The sequence below is a fragment of the Triturus cristatus genome, chromosome 7, assembly GCF_964204655.1.
Source record: "Triturus cristatus chromosome 7, aTriCri1.1, whole genome shotgun sequence".
Lineage (NCBI taxonomy): Eukaryota > Metazoa > Chordata > Amphibia > Caudata > Salamandridae > Triturus > Triturus cristatus.
The window spans coordinates 1,037,576,440-1,037,596,688 of record NC_140590.1 but is presented as its reverse complement, the minus strand read 5'-3'; the positions used below and the strand labels follow the sequence as shown (position 1 = coordinate 1,037,596,688).

Here is a 20,249-nt window from a genome sequence, read left to right as displayed (position 1 = left end):
AATCCTAAATCCAGACGTCCTGTGGTGTGGAATCGTTCGCAAACATTCGAAGACAAAAGTGAGTCACAAAAGGACACCACGTACGCGCACGTGCACGCACTGCCTTCTAAGTACACAGTTGGAATTCAACATCCGGCTTAGCAGGCATCGAGCCAGCGGACGGCTTCCTTCTTCCGGTGGCTGAGCCTTTCACTGTGGTGAGCCTTGAAACTCAGAAAGCAAAACGAAAAATAGCAGCGGCTCTTTTGCCCCCCAGCAGAAAACCTATTGTTCCATAAATCGAAGCAGAGGACGAAATAGGGCTGCTGTGTTCTTGATGTCACAACGCCGCCGTTTACACAAAGGCAAAGACATTTCTGAACGGGGAGAAAAAAAGTCGGCGCGCGGTGATCTATTGTTAGCGCTGTCTTTTCTGTCGATGCAAGACTTGTGAAATCTCCCTTTTAGTGGTGGCCCGGAGCGGCCTCCCGAGGTGCCGGCGGCAGAGATTCCTCGCTGAACCAGGAGTTCATTATATAAGTAGCTCCCCAGGCCAAAGGATGGATTCAGCAGCTGAGGTCTGCTTCAAGCCAGAAGCAGCAGCAGTGAAAACGCGCAGCCCAGTGGCAGAACACTGACTGAACCAGGCGGGGGATTTCATTGCCCAATTACTGGCTATGTCTCAGCCCTACCAGCCTTTCCAGAGGTACACTCCTCTCCTAGAAGCATTGAGAGCGGGTCTAAGATTAAACAAGCATTGGAAATGCCAGCATGAGCAATGCCAATAGGCTTGGCTTTGAAGGAATGTTGTATGATAATGTGAAGCATTACCAATAAATAGCATGGGAATAGATATGTATTTCTGTGGAAGCAAAGAACTGTAGAATAATATTGGTGTAGATTAAAAGGTTAGTTGCACTGCCAAGCCAGACCTAAAAATGCATGTTGGTTAATGACTGCCCTCCTAGCTAGTGCTAATTTGTATCTTAAATACCCGAAGAGTGGGAGCAGCACTCTCTAACCTCATTTGAGATAAATGCCTGCTTGCCCCAGGAACTTAGAGACATGGGCTGCTTTTGACGTTTGGCTGTAGCAGCATTTGTTGATATATCTAAAGTAAGTAGTTGAACATTACACAACAATAAACACAAACAAGCATAATAAAACAATTAAAATAAGAGAGGGCTCAGTACTACAAAACAAGAATGCAGCACGACTACCACAACACTTTACATTGCAATAATGCAGCACAATTCACAGCAGTACAAAAACACACAGAACATGCCCCCACTACGACAGCATGCCACATAGCAAATGTGCATAAGCATTCCTCTCACATATTACCACCTCGAGAATTATGTCTTCAAAATATGGTGGAAGAAAATGTTTGCACCAGGCACTGCCTTAACTTACCATCAAAGACATAACATAGCAGTCACGCTAGAACCAAGTTCCAGTGGTAATAAAGAAATGGTCAGCACCTCCGTAACGTTTGCAATACGTTTGATTCTTAATGTATAACGTACTCAATGTAAACACTGTGCCACCCACCCAGTGTTACACTGTATGGGAAAATAGGATTTCCCATATACATGTGAGATAAAAAATTATAATATAGAGCACAGCGTCAAGGTAGTTTACTAACTGACCCTGCCGTCAGTTAGATTTAATCACATGTACAACACCAAGGAAAACAAGATGATACAGTCCAAATACAAGTATAGAGTTGTATAAGCTCCTGATATTGTTGACACGAAGTTGTAGCTTGGATGCAGACAGCCAACGCGTGTTTCTTCGTGTAGACGACTTTCTCAAGGCTCAAAGTTAAACTGTATAAGCACAAATGTGGTCCAGAATCCACTTTTTGTATTGGGGAGTTGAGACAGCATTAGAGTCTCAACTTCAAACGTCGTCTCTTGTGTACAAAAGTGGCACTTTTATATACTTGAAACTGTTGCACTTGTTGTAATAGATGAGACTGCAAATCTACTTGTTTAGTGTAACAGTGTGATGTCTAAGGTAGTGGCTGGAGTAGTCTTGTATAAATGCAGAGCTGGCATGCACGTTATGGTAAACGAGACCTGAGACCCAAGCCCGAGTCCCGTGCAGTTGGATGCTTCCCTCTCCCACTGTAGAGGTCCTCTCCACGGGAAGTGGGAATCATCCAACTGCACGTGTTACCCCCGCCTTTATTATGGACGACATACTGATATAAACTTATGCTTTTGCACTGACAGATACATCAGTATTCCTGACGTATCTGTCTTTCCTTGTGACATGGAGTGCTGTACAATAAATACGGCGAGGACAAGTGCTTGCAGTGCCCCTTTGGTAACATCTCTTGCATGGGCACACATTTCACAGCTGTGCAATGTGAAGGGCTTGTTCTCTCATTAGCACCAAAGCTTGGCCCCATACAATGGAGCAGATGCCTTTGCACCATGTTGCTGATGCTGCCACAAAAGCACAGGGACTCTCGGTAGGTGCACTAATTGCGCCAACTAGGAAGCACTCTACATGTAGGCATACATTGAGGAACTATGAAATATCCCCTAGTGCTTCAGACACACGCTTCGAAAGCAGGCCAGTTGTTAGCCTCAAAAGACCGAGGAGGTAAAATAACCTCTCCGACTTTCACTACTGCATTGTGTCCAGCACTACAGCAAATTCTCAGTTCACTGATGCAACCGAGAGAGCATATGGTTTATGTGAATAAGTACTTAATGCTGGGTGTAGGAGTTAGGGCCCTAGGCCCTCATGCAGTAATACACATGACACAGACACTCAGAATTACCGTATGGAACATGCCCAAGGCACATGCATCCGGCTCCTTTTTTTGGCAGGGTCACCCGACCAGTGACACCTGTGATGGATGGGTGTGGGGTGAGTGTGCAAGCCAGCCCTCAAGGAGTGGCTGGTGGAAACACGATATTTTGTAAACACTAGAGCGTGACTAGCCGGTCACTACACTGAGTTGTAACAGACACACCCTAAAAACAGTGCACACAAGGATAGCCCAGGACCCTGCCCTGCTTTTACAAAATGCATGCCCATCATCTCGTGCTGGATGAATGTATACATGCTACTCTGTGCCTGATTGGGAGCACACATTTGCAAGCGAATATGCCTACTTTACATCCCTTGTCTCTTTTCTGGCATTGACCTACTCACATTCCCTCTTCCGAACTCTTTCCTTCCTTGAAAAATCTCTGCCTTGCATGTACTTCTCCCCTACACTCTTTCTTTCACATCTCTCCTGCCCTGTCTTGTCTTTCTCTCTTCTAGTCCTGTTTTTCTCATCTCACCTTCTCTTCCTCTTTCCTGTCATTTTCGTCTCCTCTCCTGCCTGTCTCTTCCATATGGTCATCTTTCTTTTTTCTCCTTTTCTATATTCCTGTTATTGTGTTACCAGTCTCTCTCCTTCCATCGCTCTCTCTAATTTACCTACCCCTCTGCCACAGATGTCTGTTTTTGGACTATCTCTGTCTTTACTTCCTTTTTCTTTGCTATCAACTCTCTCTCCGGCAGCAGTACCCTCAGTTACTGTAGTCTCCTTATCAGCCCCCATTATGGTGTTTCACACCCATGTCTCTCTCCCTCACCCATCTCGCTCTCACCTGTCTGTATGTCCCTCCCTCTATTACCTGCCTCTTACCTCTCAGCTATATGTTTCTAACCAGCCTCTCTTTGCCATCGCTCTGTCGTCGCTCACTTGTCACCTGTCTCACACTCGTTCTCTCTTTTAGCTCTTTCTTTTTCAGTGCTCTGTTCCTTTTTCACTGCTCACAACTGTATTTTCGATTTTATCAGCTCTCTCTAGCTCTCTCTCATTTGTCATCTTCCCAACTGTAACTGGTTCCTTATAATCTCTCTCAGGCTCCCAGACAGTTGATCAACTGCCCTTCTCAGTCTCACCTACCTGCCTCCAGTCAACCTTCTCATGCCCCTCCCCCTTTCTCAGCTTTCTCTTTATTATCTATTTCACACCTGTCCACCCTCCCTATCTTTTTCAGCCATTCTTTCTCGCTTAACTATCCCACCCTCTCTCTTGTATACCCTGTCTCTTTATCATGTCTCTTGCCTGTTTCCTACTCTCCCTTAATCTCTATGAACTGTCACTGTCTCTCCTTCCTCTCACTTGTCAACCACTCACCCAGATGGCTCTTTCTCACCTGTCCCACTTCCAGCTGCTGGTCTCATTATTACCATTCTCTCACCAGTAACGTCCCCTTTCACTCTGAGAGCTCTCACACCTTTCACTCTCAGATCCCTTAGGCCTCTCTCCTACTCTCCCTCTCTCTGTGCCTCTTCTCTCTTTCTCCCATACATCTCATCTGTCTCCCCCATATCATGTGCCTCTTTTTCACCTGTCCCTCTCCGCCATAGCTTTCTTGCTTGTCTTCTCATTACTTGTCTTATGTCTAGCTCTCTTAACTGTCTCTTTCTCATCTATCTGCGACATCTCTAACATGTGCAGCCTCCTTCACCTGCCTTCCTCTCTGTCTCTCTCTGCTCTCTCTAACAGACACTCGGATACCCATCACCTGTATATATTAAGTGTCACCGTCCTCAGGTGTGTTTCTCTTCTCTTCCTTATTCAGGGACAGCAAGGAACATGGAGATGCCTTTTCGCTGGTTCCAATGAACAAACGACAACAAATGCATTATTTTGCAAGTTTGTTACTTACAGTTTGAAAGCGCAAGAAACGATACAGAATGCAAGATTTTGCCTAAATGCACTGTGAGTTCCACTGCTCAGTTTATGTATTTATAACATTCAAAGAACTTCCTGCTGGCTACATACACTAAATAAGTCTCGTGAGAACCCAGTTTATCTTGTGTTTCTGGCCCTGCCTCTGCGAACTTTGGGGCCAGAGGTTGCAGAGAAAGTTCCAGGGGACTAGGAGGGCAAGCCAGGCATAGCAGCTGCCATCCCTGGTGACGTTTGAGTGACGTTCATGCTTGCAATGTAAACCTTGTAATGTAATGTAGATTTTTAGAATGCAACACTTGTCACCGGTGAGGGTATCCAGACCCTGAATAGGTGCGGGTTCTGCAAGAAAGATCAATTAAAGAGCCAAGTTTTCTGGATTTTTGCACATATCCATAAGTGACTCGGCTGACCTGATGTCGTTCTAGGATTTGGCTGTCAGGTAAAAGAAGACCCTACCTCTTGTCTTTCTTCTATGGATAGGGGGAGGGGGTGAGCATGAGTGATGCAGAGCAGAGGTAGCTGGTTGTTTGGTGGAATTGTAGACGGTGGTTGAGGTAGGTGGGACCCTGGTTGTGAAGTAGCTTTCAGGCATGGGTGAGTATCTTCAACTGGTATTGTTTCTGAATGGGGGGCCAGTGCAATTTCCGAAGGTGAGTTGCGATGTCTATGCTGCAAGGAAAGTTGAGGGTTAGTATGGCAGTGGCGTTTTTGATGCTTTGCAACTTGTATAGAAAGTGTGCAGAGCTGCTGTAGAAGAGGGTGTCACAATTAGTCCAGTCTGCTTGTAATGAGGGCCTGGGTAATGGTCATTCTGGTGTCAGGCTAGAGCCATTTGATGATTTTTCTGAGCATGCGAAGTATGTGAAAGCAGGCGGAGGTAGCAGCATTGATTTGATGCCTCATGGTGAGGTTGGTGTCCAGCATTATGCCCAGGTTTCTCTCATCTTCGTAGGGTGAGCGAGTGGGGCCAATTCTGTGGGGCACCAGGTGGAGTCCCAGGGTGAGTTATTGTTGCAGAATATCAGTTCTTCCATCTTGTTAGCCTTGAGTTTGAGGAAGTTGTCTCTCATCCAGTTGGCATGTTGATCATGCACATTTTGAAATTACTTATGGTGTTGCTGGTGTCTTCAAGAGGGATAGGATGAGTTGAGTGTTGTCGGCATAAGAGTTGGCATGGGTTTGAATGATGCTTGCTAGAGGAGTCATCTATATGTTGAAAAGAGTGGGGCCTTGTGGGACTCCACAGATGAGGCCCTTAGGTTCTGAGGTGAACTACGGGAGCTTGACCTATATCATTCTTCCAGTCAGGAAGGAGCCTATCCACTTGAGAGCTGGTCCTTGCATTACAGTTTCATGGAGTCTGGAGATGATTGTGTTGTTGGAGACTGTGTCATAGGTGGTGGAGAGGTCCAGGAGAATGAGTGCAGCAGTGTGGCCTCGATCTAATTTGGTGTGAATTGTGTCTGAAGCTGCTATGTGGGCTGTCTCGGTGCTGTGGTTTCTGCAGAAATCTGATTGTGAGCTGTGTAGAATTTCGTGGTGATCAAGGTACTGGGAGAGCTGATAGTTGATGGCTTTTTCTATGACTTTGCCTGTAAAGGTGAGCAGGTAGAGGGGCCTGGAGTTGCTGAGTTCGGGGTCCGCGGATGATTTTTTGAGGAGCAGAGTGACTTCTTCAATGATTCCAGGCATCTGGGAAGGTGGCTGTAATGATGGAGGTATTGATTTTGGCTGTGAGTACTGTGGTTATCGTGGGTCTCCCTAGGTTGAAGAAGCGGTGGGGACATAGGTCCATGGGGGCCCCTGTGTGGATAGATGCCTTTATAGCCACTGTGTCTGCGTTGGTTATCGGGCTCCACTATATGAGTGGGGTGACTCTAGTGGTGAAGGTCAGAGGTGAGGTAGGGTGTTGTTGAGGGTTTAAGTTCATATAGATTTTAGATAACCTATAGTGGAAGAAGTCAGAGAGTTAGTTGTAGAGTCCTTATGATGTGGTGATGGAGCTGGAGGTAGCTGCTGGATTGGTGAATTCCTTAACGATGATGAAAAGTTCTTGGTATTTGTTGTTGCTAGCTTCAATCCTATGGGTCAGAAGTTTCTTCGTGGCCTCTTTCTGTTTGTGGTGGTAGCTCCTGAGTAAGGCCTTGTCTGCCATCCTGGAGGTGGGCTCATGTGACGTTCTTCATTTTTTTCTAAATGTTTGCATTGCCTCTTGGACTCCCTCACTGCGTCAGTGTGCCAGCTGGGGTGTTTTTTGTCCTCTTCGGTTTGGCGTTTATGAGGGGTGCAACAATGTTGGCATTGGTGGGGATCTCCTTATTAAAACACTGGCATCTGAAGTCCTCAAATGCAGATTCCTACCTTGTAAGAGGAGGGGGTGGGGGTGACTTCGAGGGTCAGGGTCTGGTGAGGGGGACAAGGCCATGAACTAATACTGTAGCACCAACCACAAACTAATCTCTGAGAGGGGGGAACCACCGAGAAGGGGGGGGGGTATCAGGCTAGTCACAATCTGATGGCCACTCCTCTCCCCCATAAACAAATACAAATAAAACTGCTATGACTGCCACCAATGTCTTGGAGAGGCTGAAAATACCACAGTGGACATCAGCTGTACAGTTCCTCCACTAAGAAGCTCGAAGCCCACTGCCTGAAGGGATTTCAGCTCCCAATGCTTTTCACCATGTGGCCTAATGGCTAGAGCTGTCAACCTTGAGGCTGGGGAACCAGGTTTGAGTCTCAGCAGGGACGCTTAACATCCTGTGATTCTGGGCAAATCACCTAATCTCCCCATGCTTAACAATTGGGCCCGATTCACAAAAGTAAACTTAGAACAAAAGTCTAAGTTTAGACCTGAAGTCTAAGTTTAGACCTAAAGTCTAGCTTTAGTAGTAGTAAAGTTAAATTTTTGGTCTAAGTTAGACTTTTGGTCTAAACTTATACCACAAGTCTAACTTTAGTAGTAGTAAAGTTAGACTTTAGGTCTAAACTTAAACTTCAGGTCTAAGTTTACTTTTGTGAATCAGGCCCAATGTGTCCATCTGTAATGCAACTGGTGCTCGTGTAAAGCGATCTGATACCTTCGGGTAGAGTTAGCACTATATAACCCCCCCCCCAATTTTTTTTTATAATCGGCTCCATGAGAAAAGTGCCACAATAGTTTGACAGATTATAGCAAGGTGCGAGATGGAAGTTCTGGATCACTAACCATCAATGCTTGATTTTCACACTCCCCACAGTCCAACACTGTATGCAACTCTTTGTGTGCCACTGCATCCCACTACCATTCCACACTCTACAACGCTGTACTGTACAGTACACCACTCAACTTGGCAAAAGTCAACTAGATTGTATGTCACTCCACTCTACTCTAGTCTATAACACTTTTCAAACCATACGACACCCCACTACACTCTATTGTACAACATGGTACTCCAATTTATGACACTTTATTTGACTGTATTCTATTCCACTTCACTCTACTGCAGTCCAAGCTACTTTAGCCTATGACACACCACTCCACTCTATGACACTTTACTCCACTCTACACTACACCACTCCAATCAATCAATCAATCAATCAATCACAGAATTTGTAAAGTGCACTACTCACCCACGAGGATCTCAAGGCGCTGAGGAGGAGGGGGGGGGGGGCTTGACGCTACTGTTCGAACAGCCAGGTCTTGAGTCACCTCCTGAAGGTCAGCAGGTCTTGGGTCTGTCGTAGGTTCAGAAGAAGGGTGTTCCAGGTCTTGGCGGCACGTGGGAGAAGGATCTGCCGCCGGTGGTGGTTATTCGAATGCGCGAGACGGTGGCCAGGGAGAGGTCGGCGGAGCGGAGCTGGAGGTTGGGAACGTAGAAGGAGAGTCGACTGTTGAGGTAGGCTGGGCCGGTCTTGTGGAGTGCCTTGTGTGAGTGGAGGAGGAGTTTGAAGGAGATTCTCTTGTCGATGGGGAGCCAGTGCAGGTCTCTCAGATGCGTGGTGATGTGGCTGTGGCATGGAATATCGAGGATCAGGCGTGCATAGGCGTTTTGGATTCTTTGTAGTCGTTTGATGAGCTTGGCCAGGGCTCCAGCATAGAGGGCGTTTCCGCAGTCGAGTCGGCTGCTAACTAGGGCCTCGGTGACTGTTCTTCGCGTGTCCGTGGGGATGCACCTGTAGATCTTGCTGAGTATGCGGAGGGTGTTGAAGCAGGAGGAGGAGACTGCATTGACTTGCTTGGTCATGGAGAGCGTTGAGGCGAGGATGACTCCCAGGTTGCGTGCGTGGTTGGTAGGTGTCGGGGGTGTCCCCAGGGACGAGGGCCACCAGGAGTCATCCCAGGCTGATGGGTTGGAACCGAGGATGAGGATCTCCGTCTTGTTCGTTTTCAGCTTCAGCTGGCTGCACTTCACCCAGTCGGCGACGGCCTTCATTCTTTCGTGGAGGTTGGATTTGGCAGTGAGGGGGTCCTTGGTGAGGGAGAGGGTCAGTTGCATGTCATCGGCGTAGGAGATTATGTTGAGGTCGTGCTGTCGGGCGATGCGTGTGAGTGGGGCCTTGTATATGTTGAACAGTGTTGGGCTGAGGGATGATCCCTGTGGTACGCCCCAGATGATCTCGGTGGCTTCGGATCAGAATAGGGGGAGGCGGACGCTCTGGGTTCTGCCGGAGAGGAAGGAGGTGGTCCATTCCAGGGCCTTGTCTCGGATCCCTGCATCGTGGAGGCGTGTGCGTAGTGTGCGGTGGCAGACAGTGTCGAAGGCAGTGGAGAGGTCTAGGAGGATGAGGGCCGCCGTCTCACCGTTGTCCAGCAGTATCCTGATGTCGTAGGTGGCGACAATGAGGGCAGTCTTGGTGCTGTGGTTGCTGCGGAACCCTGACTGGGAGGGGTCCAGGATGCTGTTTTCTTCGAGGTATCGGGTGAGTTGTCTGTTGACGATCTTCTCGATGACCTTTGCTGGGAACGGAAGCAAGGAGATGGGATGGAAGTTCTTGAGGTCTTTCGGGTCCGCCTTGGGTTTTTTGAGGAGGGCGTCGATCTCTGCATGTTGCCGGCTCTCTGGGAAGGTCGCAGTCTCGAAGGAGAGGTTGATGATGTTGCGCAGGTGGGGTGCGATGGAGCTGCTGACTTTGTTGAAGATGTGGTGTGGAAAAGGATCTGATGGGGAGCCGGAGTGGATTGTGCTCATGGTCTTGATGGTGTCCTCGATGTTCACGTTGGCCCAAGCTGTCAAGGGTTCGTGGTTTATAGGGTGTGGCGGGTCTGGTGTGTCGGGGTCTGTTGGGGATGTCCGGGAGTCGAAGCTGTCGTGGATGTTGGTGATCTTGCGGTGGAAGAAGGTGGCGAGGGAATCGCACAGGGCTTGCGACGGCGGGATGTCATTGGCGTTCGAGCTGGGGTTGGAGAGTTCCTTCACGATGGTGAAGAGCTCCTTGCTGTTGTGTGCGTTGCTGTCGAGGCAGTCTTTGCAGGAGGTCCTCTTGGCGGATCTGATGAGGTGATGGTGGTGGCGGATGGCATCTTTGTGGGCTACACGGCTGTCCAGCATCTTCTCGCTGTGCCATTTGAACCAGCTGGCTCTCTTGCTGGTGTCTTTGTAGGTGGGTGTTTTCAGCAGGGCTAGGGTGTTTGCGCAGTCATCCATCCATCGTCTGAGGTTGCGGGCAGCGGCGTTGGGGTTGGTGGGTGGGTTGAGTGCGAGGTTTATCTGTAGTGGGTCTTCGGTGATTTTGCCCCAGCAGCGGCAGGGGATCTGTTGGGTGCAGTGGTATGTGGCGGTTTTCCGGAAGGTGAAGTGGATGCAGTGGTGTTCGGTCCTTTGGAGTTCGGAGGTGTGGCTGAAGAAGACGTGGGAGCTACAGTGTACTCCACTCCATTATACCCCACTCTACTTCCCTTTATCCCACTCTATGCCACTGTATTATACTCTGCTCTACACCGCTCCACTGCCTGACACTCTACACCACTGTATGCAGCTTCATTGTACAATATAGTACTACATTCTATGCCACTGTATGACAATTTACTCCATTCTATGCCCTTTCACTCTGTACTACAGTGTATGACACTCAACGACACAGCACTCAACGTCTCTTAATGATACGCCACTCCACTACATGTCTCTGCACTCAACTCTATGACATCCTCCTCTACTGTGCTCTGCAACACTGCACTTGATTATATTCCACTATATGACACTCTACTTCATCCTACTGTATTCCAAAAAACTCCACCCCACTCAATCACAGTCTACAACACCCTATTCTACTGTTCGACACGCCATTCCAGTGTACCACTTGCTGCTCCAGTCTACAATACTTTAACTCTACTATATGATACACCATACCACTACATTATATAACACTTTACTATACTGTACGATATACTACTGCACTCTACTCCTCTCTACTCCACTGAATTCCAATTTACAATACTCCAGTCAATGACAATATCATTTACAACACTCCCCTCCACAGACCTGTATGACACTTCACATAACAACTCTTAACTTGCGACACTGGACTCTACGATTTAAAACACATTTTTATTTAAAAAATAAAAAAAAAAAAAAAAAATGATATTCAATGAAAAAAAACAAAGATTAAAGCTTAGTTTTAGTTAGGAAAACTTACTTTCCCTATACAAACCAAGTTTAAACTACACAAAGTTTAAAAATTCTAAAGTTATAGTTTTAACCTTTATTTACAATTTGTCCACCACCGTCAAATTATTAGAAGTAGCAGACCTCTTTACACACTCTTTTCAGGTTGCTAACTCAACAACACTAACTAGAGTCCTTGTGCAGCAACAGCAGTCGTTGGGTAACAGAGCAGTCCTTGGGCAGCAAAGCAGGGCTTCAGAGAAGAATTCACAGCTGGGCAGTCCTTCTACCTACCAGAGTCCACAGGTCCAGAAGTGATCTGAAGAGCTGGTGTCTGAGATCCAATATTTATAAAGAAGAATTGATGGACAGAATGCAGAACAATGTCATACATTCACCCCAGTACAGGGATCTGGGCCTAAATTCATCGTTTTTTTGCTCACCATGCTATTCCAGTTTAGATCCAGCCATATGCAAATCAGTCTTGACCCTGCTCCCAATGGGAACAGTCCAGCCCGAACTGCCACGCCAGGTCCTCCCATGATAGCTTGTCTCCAGTGGCATGGAGAGCACGAGACCCATGTCTGGGCATACCCGTCCCACTCGGGGTGACAAATGCAAAAAGAACAATTGATGGACAGAATTCAGAACATTCAAGCTATCCTGGCTGATGAGGAGTGAAACCCTGATACCGGTCCTAGGATGCTTGTTTCCGGTCCATGGAGGACCTGTCTTGGCAGTTCGGGTTGGACTGTTGCCATGAGGCACAGGGTCAAGACTGATTTGCATATGGCCAGGTCTAAACTGGGGTAGGTATGGTGAGCAAATAAATGATGGATTTAACCCAGATCTCTTGACTGAGTGTGAATATTTCGATTTGTTCTGCATTCAATCCATCAATTGTGTGTCTTTTGCTTTCTCGCCCTAAGTGCGCCAGGTATGCCCAGACGTGGGTCCTGGGCTCACTGTGCCACTGGAATCTAGCTATCCTGGCTGATGAGGAGTGAAACCCCGAAACCGGTCCTAGGATGCTTGTTTCCGGTCCAGGGAGGACCTGGCTTGGCAGTTCAGGCTGGGTTCTTCCCATGGGGCACAGGGTCAAGACTTATCTGCATTTTGCCAGGTCTGAACGGGGGTGGCATGGTGAGCAAAAGACTGATGGATTTAACCCAGATCTCTTGACTGAGTGTGAATGTTTTGATTTGTTCTGCATTCCGTACATCAATTGTGTGTCTCTTGCTTTCTCACCCTAAGTGCGCCTTGTATGCCCAGATGTGGGTCCTGGGCTCACTGTGCCACTGGAATCAAGCTATCCTGGCTGATGAGAGGTGAAACCCCAAAACTGGTCCTAGGAGGCTTGTTTCTGGTCCAGGGAGGACCTGGCTTGGCAGTTTGGGCTAGACTGTTCCCATGAGGCACAGGGTCAAGACTGATTTGCATTTGGCCAGGTCTAAACTGGGGTGGCATGGTGAGCAAAAGAATGATGGATTTACCCAGATCTCTTGACTGGGGGTGAATGTTTTGATTTGTTCTGCATTCCGTCCATCAATTGTGTGTCTTTTGCTTTCTCGCCCTAAGTGCGCCAGGTATGCCTAGACGTGGGTCCTGGGCTCACTTTGCCACTGGAATCTAGCTATCCTGGCTGATGAAGGATGAAACCCCGTAACTGGTCGTAGGATGCTTGTTTCCGGTCCAGGGAGGACCTGGCTTGGCAGTTCGGGCTGGGCTGTTCCCATGAGTCACAGGGTCAAGACTGGTCTGCATTTGGCCAGGTCTGAACGGGGGTGGCATGGTGAGCAAAAGAATGATGGATTTAACCCAGATCTCTTGACTGGGGGTGAATGTTTTGATTTGTTCTGCATTCCATCCATCAATTGTGTGTCTTTTGTTTTCTTGCCCTAAGTGTGCCATGTATGCCCAGACGTGGGTCCTGAGCTCACTGTGCCACTGGAATCAAGCTATCCTGGCTGATGAGTGGTGAAACCCTGAAACTGGTCCTAAGATGCTTGTTTCCAGTCTAGGGACGACCTGGCTTGGCAGTTTGGGCTGGACTGTTTCCATGAGGCACAGGGTCAAGACTGATTTGCATATGGCCAGGTCTAAACTGGGGTGGCATGGTGAGCAAAAGAATGATGGATTTAACCCAGATCTCTTGACTGGGGGTGAATGTTTAGATTTGTTCTGCATTCCGTCCATCAATTGTGTGTCTTTTGCTTTGTTGAAGTGGGAGCTGCTTCTAGAAAATTCCCTTTGATATGCTTAGGTTTCTTGACTCTCCTTCCCTGGCTCCAGAATAACTACAGGGGTTATGCAATTCTTTGTGCAAAGACAGGACCCAGCCCATTCAGGTGTAAGCGGGGCTGTGTCCAACTCCGCCCCCATACTGCCAGTGAAGGCCCATCCAGGCACACCTAAGCTCTCTATTGTGTGTGGCTGTCTGGGAGCAATACAAACGTCCAACTGCCAGCTAAACCCAGTTATGTGACTCAGGAGCAGGTCACGCGCTCTAATGGCTATGGCAGGAAAATAGCAACTGTCTAAATGTAATTACGAATCTTGCCTTACTGTTAAAGAGGATTTCTCATTGCAAATCCAAGGACACCAAACATGAACTGCGTACCTATTCCCAATTGGAAGTTCTAACCTATTAATTGTAAAAAGGTAACTCCAATGTTATGCATCGGGAGAGGCGGCCCATGCAGTAGTAAAAAACAACAAAAGGGAGAGGTTTTAACCAACAGGAGAAGGTAAAACTTAAAAGTACATGTCCTACGTTTTAAATTCTTTTTAAATACACTGCACCCTGCCCTCTGTGCTGTGTAGGACCTAGTGGAGAGGTGTGGCTCACTGGTTAGAGGCGGCAGATCTGTAAGCAGAGAATCGGCCAGGGACCAGGGTTCAATTCCCGACGCGGCAGGGTCGTGGACCAGGATCAAAACGGACTCGATAATTCTCGCCTCGGTACCTACTCTAACCAGGAACACACTCGGCAACTCTGGGCATTAGCTTGCCTCATCTCCACAACGGCCCCCCACATTCGCCGGGGATGCCTGGTTTCACCTTGGAGATACCCTGGAGGGACCATCTCACAGGGATAGCCAGGACGGGTTCCCCAGCGGTCTACAGCGCCAGGACGCCTCAGGGCAGCAGTGCGCTTTACAAGACACATACATTTACATTTACATTTACCCTATGGGATACCTGTATGATATAAAAAGGTAGGTTGAGACTTAGCAAAGGGCTTAGCTTGCCCGGTCAAAATGGCAGTTTAAACTGCACACACAGACTGCAGTGGCAGGCCTGAGACAGGTTGGTGAGGCTACTTAAGTGGGTGGCGCGATTAGTGTTACAATCCCACTAGTAGTATTAAATTCACAGGCCCTAGGTACATGGAGTACCACATTACTAGGGACTTACAGGGAAATTAAACATGTCAATCTGGTATAAGACAATGTTACCATGTTTTTAGGGAGTGAGAACACACACTTTAGCACTGGCTATCAGTGATAAAGTGCACAGAGTCCTATGACAAAGTAAACAAGATCAGAAAAATATGGCATAGAATAGCAAAAACTTTGGGGGAAGGCCACTGCTTGAGCAAGGATTTTTGTATCTGAAATGTCAGGTATAATGATCATATAACCTCCACCATTGGTCGTATGACCCGTTGTTAGTCTACAAGGAGAGTAGATAAGGAGCTATTAGGTATATTAATTTCCATAAACAGTGAAGAACAATTGGGACTTCACAGGAAACTACAATTGAAGTGAGTTTAAAAGGGATTTATTAACAAATTAGTTCAAATCAAATCATTACTTCATCAAGTATTTACGTTTGTCATCATTGTTACAGATTCAAATAATCTAAAAGTCAATATTTAAAAATGAAATAGAATAGCACATTGGTAAGAATTACAAATAGAATGCAGAATACGCGGCAAGTGTGTTCCAGTAAGGAAATGCCCTAATCTACATTAAAGAAAGGTTGGGCAAGAATGACATTTAAATTAAGCATTATATGGTAAGGTGTCAGCTTTAGAAAACCAAATGAAGGTTTCTGATGAGAGAATAGGAATGCATAGGCATGAACTCTTAGCATTCAGGCAGTGGAGCTTAGCAGGGACTCAAAGGGTCTTTTCAGCTAGAAGTCAGCAACCATCTCTAAGATCTGCTCTATAAGATCTGGCCTAGTCTAAGGAACACGTGCTAATGTAATTCAACAAAACACTAGTTGTAAAATTTCTCTCCGTTCTCACTCCTGCAATCAGTCTTCACCAAACGCTGGGAGTAGGTAAACTGCCCAGTTTCACACATCCTTACAATGTTTCATGCATGGCTATGTCCTTGATTTGTTACTCTAAACAGAATCTTGTAGTTCAGACAGCCCATCCCACGAGTCACGCTGCCTGGCAACTTCCTCTCCTCCCAGTGAGAACCTCATTATCAGTTGTCTAATAGATAACAAATGCTTATTTACCGACTTACAGACGGCTTAGTGAAAAATACAGTATCTGCTGTGAGAAGAAAAAGCAAAGCAACTGCATAAATGTATAAACAGGCCCCTTAGCCTTAAACAAATAAAGTAGGCATGGGCGGTGAACTGCGCTCCGTTCGCGGAGTTTGCGGAGTTTTTTGCACTTCGCACTCCGCGGAGCTCGCGCAGTGCAGAAAACTCCGCTTCCTGATGTGCATCGGAGTTTTTTCCCCACTTGCGATCGTGAACGGCAAGTTCGCGATCGCAAACGGTAATTTTGCGAGCACGAGCTGCTGTTCAGGTACAATACCCGAGTGGCAGGAATACCAGCACAAACTGCAGTTCGCACTGCACTCCTCCACTAGCGGAACTTCGCAGAGTTTTTTTGTAACTTCGCGGAGTTCTGAGTAGCAAAACTCTGCAAACTACACCAGGCCTAAAATAAGGTCGACATTCAAAATAGCATCAGTATTTAATCTAAATCAATTCATTACAATTTGTTAACTCAAATGTTTGCTTATAATGGCTAAGTGTGATTACCTACTACAAATTATGTGTTATATATGCACCTTATTTCACTTTATACATTGCACTTTACTAATAAATTTATTTAATTTGCAAAATGAGAAATTTCACTCTATCACCACTCAAAGGCTAACAGTTTTAATACGTTTCCCCACACAGATGAAAGTGGGGAGAACTACCCAACTTCTTGGTCACTTGCATCACGAAGGTGGAAGGACCTAGCTATACTATCAGCATTGGCATGGTCTGACCCAGGACAGTGGTCCACCGTAAAGATAATTCCCTGTAGGGAGATGGGGCACCTCAACAGTTTGGGATTTTCACCCCTCATTTGCATGAGGGATCTGAGGGGCCTGTGGTCTGTCTGAGCCCTGAATCGAATCCCATATAGGTATGATCTCAGCATCGTCAGCACCACAATACAACAAAAGCCTCCCTCTCAATAGCATTCCACCTCTGTTCCCGGGGTAGTAAACTCCCAATATCGTAGGGTACAAGTTGGTATAGGTTCCCCTCTTTTAACTGTGCTAAGAGAACGCATATACCATGCTATGAAGGATCCATCAGCATAATACACTGCTTAGAGAAGTCACAGGCCTTGAGCACATGTGCGGTACACATGGCTTCCTAGAACGTGTCAAAGGCTTTCTGACAGGCCTCTGTCCAGTTCACCTTTCTGGGCTGCTCCTTGGAAGTCAGCTCAGTTACGGTGGCAGCAATGGTGCCATAATCTTTAACAAACCTATAATATTCTGTGAGGCCCAGGAACTCCTTTACCTCAGTCTGTTTTTTAGGTGGTCATCAGAACAGGATAGTCTCAATCTTGGACTGGAGGGACTGCACCTTGCCCGTCCACTATGAGGCCCAGATACACCATGGTGCCCTACCATACCTGGCACTTACTGGCCTTGCTATTCAGGCCCGGCTGCCTTAGTAGTTATCCAAAAACCCTAAGAGGTCCTGAAAGCCCACTTAAGAGAATACCAGTGAAATGCTAGTGAGGGCATTTAAGGCATACTGTGTTGAAAAGACACAATGGCCATTTCCAGGACACGATGATGCAAGGTGCCTTGAGGCTACTCAACAAGTGACCCACGCAGTACCTCTGAGTGTTCACAGAACCTTACCCAAAGCAAGGCATGTCAGGACAGCATGAGTATCTCTGTACCAGGCACTAAGGAGCACACATTCAGAAACCTAAAAAATGCCATCACAAGGCTAGAGGTAGTCCACCAAGGATGCTTTGAGTAAGAGCTAGTAATGCTCACAATGGAACATTGGGTGAGCATTCTTGACAGATTAAAAGGGTCTTCTTGCATAGTCTAGTGAAAATCCTGTGAAGGCACCTTTGACCAAGCCTACATTAAGTCTGATGAAGAAAAAGCAGCAGGCAGTGCTCCTTGGTGACCTTGACTGAACACAGATTGCTTTCACATCATTGTGGAACAAGATAAGGAGTATGAGGAACTAGTGCTAAGGAATAATGCTCTTCCAAGCAACAGGAACATGTGCTAATGTCGATTTCACATTCTTAGTTGACATCAAAGGCCAGAATTGCAAGCACTCAACAGCTATGACTATTTATTATTATAATATGCTTGGAATAGCCACATATACCATCCACTTGCTGTATCAAATTATGTAATTTTACAGGTACCTGCCCTCATCAGCAGCATTTTCAAACAATGCGATTTTACAGAGCTAAGGTGCCTGCTCTGGTTCGTATCAATAATGCAAATACTACGCTGCAAAGCAACTCTATGTTGATATTCTTTCAACAATTCTAAAGCAAACACTACTTCATCTATATGAATGATACAAGTAAACTATCTCTATATATGTGCATATGTAAATCAGTTGTGCTTGAAGTATTGAATTCAATTTGACTTCTTTTTTGTTAGGCATGTACAAATATATCACATATGGCTCACCTTGACTCAGTTGAACCCTTGCTAACTTGAGTGTATATATCACAGCACTGGTTATAACTTTCAGTTATTCCAAAAACCTCTTCAAAGTCGCCCTAGACACAGATATTGGCCAAAGCATACCAGGTTTGTGTAACATTATTTCACCTATTCATTGTTGTGTGGACTTGTCATATGCATTTAATGTACCCCAAATTATATGTCCATCACTTTACACCTTCAGCTACACCCAGCTGAATTTTCTATACTCTAATATCTGTCACAATGTGCATTTGAATGTCTTGTATGAGGGGACTAATGCATTTCATAACTGTTTTTGTGTCTACCTGTAAACCCTCATTGTATTGAGTGCAGAGAGCTGCAATATCTGCATTGCTCAGCGTAGATAGTTCCCAAACATTGTACGCACACAAGAAGGTGTGGTTTTGGCCATCTCTCTAACTTTATATTGGTAGCTCAATTACTTTACTTGACTGTTACCCTGTTCTAAGATGAAGAGGCCAGGTTATGACAATGAACCTCTTTTTTCCTCTGAATCTAATTTCCAGGCCACATTTGCCTCTAATTTGCCAGCTACCCATTTGATGAAGCAGGCATTCAATTAACACAACTGTTGTCTGTTGTATGGCATCCAAGGGCAGAAGAAACTTTCAGTATTACAATTTCTTTACCATTGAGATTTCATCCTTTGCACACTTTTTAGGTTTCACCTGCACAGAGCTTGCGCTGTGTTTGTGGAAATTTTTTCTGAATTAATATACATCTTAAAGGGGCTTACAGCCTGCGCTTACTTTTCATTCATTCATGTGCTTGCCACTTTGTTTTCCCCTGTTTCTGTTGGTTTTAGCATGCTATTTCCTGTTGTTCTTCAAGTGTTTTTCTTATTAGTTGAGTTTGGCCCAAGTACTCCTTTTTATCCGCTTTTTTTAACCTACTTTTTTCTTTGTGAGAAAGCGTGTTTGGCAGCTGCATGTTATTTGTGCTGCTTCCTTTGAACTTCTCCTCCTCCTTTTATGGCACTATGGTGTCAGAAACATATCTGCACAGACAGAATGTATTTTTTCTTTTCACCCAAGATGCAGGAAATGAACGGCACACTACAAATGAAAATCATCAGGGATGTGGCTTTGCTTTACACTCTGCATTCATCTTCTTCACAAACAATTTTCCAGAGAGGAAAGGAGACGATGTGGCGTAATGGGCAGAGTTGCTAACTTTGGAACTGAGGGACCTGGTTCGAGACTTGTCGTCATCTTAACATCCTGTTATTCTGGGCAAACCACTAAGTTTCCTCATGCCTATTAAAAAAAATAATGCATCCTGGTGTAATTTTATTTTTGCTCGTGTAAAGCTCTCCAATTCTTTTGCTTTGAGTTTGTGCCATATAAAACTGCAAAATAGAAAATATTAATCCTTGTCAGTTTTATTAATTTGATATCTGTGCCAATTCAAGCAATAACTAAAAGGCATTACTGTGCAAAACACGCGCGTGGCTTTAATGAAGGTAAAAAAAGGTTTTGCACTTAACTTGCTTTTTAGTGAAGATAACTGGGCTTTCTTTTCCATGGCATGACCTTTCATTCATTTAGGGGAATTCTAGAGGAATCCAGAACAAAGGAAATCAGTATGGTTAAGTGAGAAAATATTACTGCAAACTAGTCTATAATGTGGTGTGTCGAGCCCCAGATTGTGAAGTTTGACAAGAGAGGCAATTTATAATTGCGGAACACAAAGTCATTAAATTATGCTAGTTAGTGGCCCTCGGTAAACTAAATGAGCATTTACAAAAAAAGGAGGGCCTCGGCCAAACAGCTATGCTTTGCCTTTAATTTGCTGAACAGAAGGAGGCGGAGCACATCGCAGTCCTACATCCTACAGGTCATTGGAGCCAGGTTCCTTCCCTCACTAACTTACCGCTCAGAACTATTAAAGGAGAGCAACGCTACCACCTCAATTGCAATCACTCCTCTTCAAACGCATTTTCCGACTTCCGGCATACATCTCACAGGTCTACGTGCGATTGGAGTTTGGGCTATTTAATCAATC

At 45.9% G+C, this 20,249-nt stretch overlaps 1 long non-coding RNA gene across 1 annotated transcript; it reads left to right on the top strand.

The window, feature by feature from the left end:
- Positions 1-149: 149 nt before the first annotated feature.
- Positions 150-19,597, top strand: LOC146811057 (uncharacterized). The gene is made up of 3 exons (XR_014965774.1): positions 150-685; positions 4,581-4,720; positions 19,280-19,597. It is a non-coding gene; the product is annotated as an uncharacterized LOC146811057 (long non-coding RNA).
- Positions 19,598-20,249: the final 652 nt, after the last annotated feature.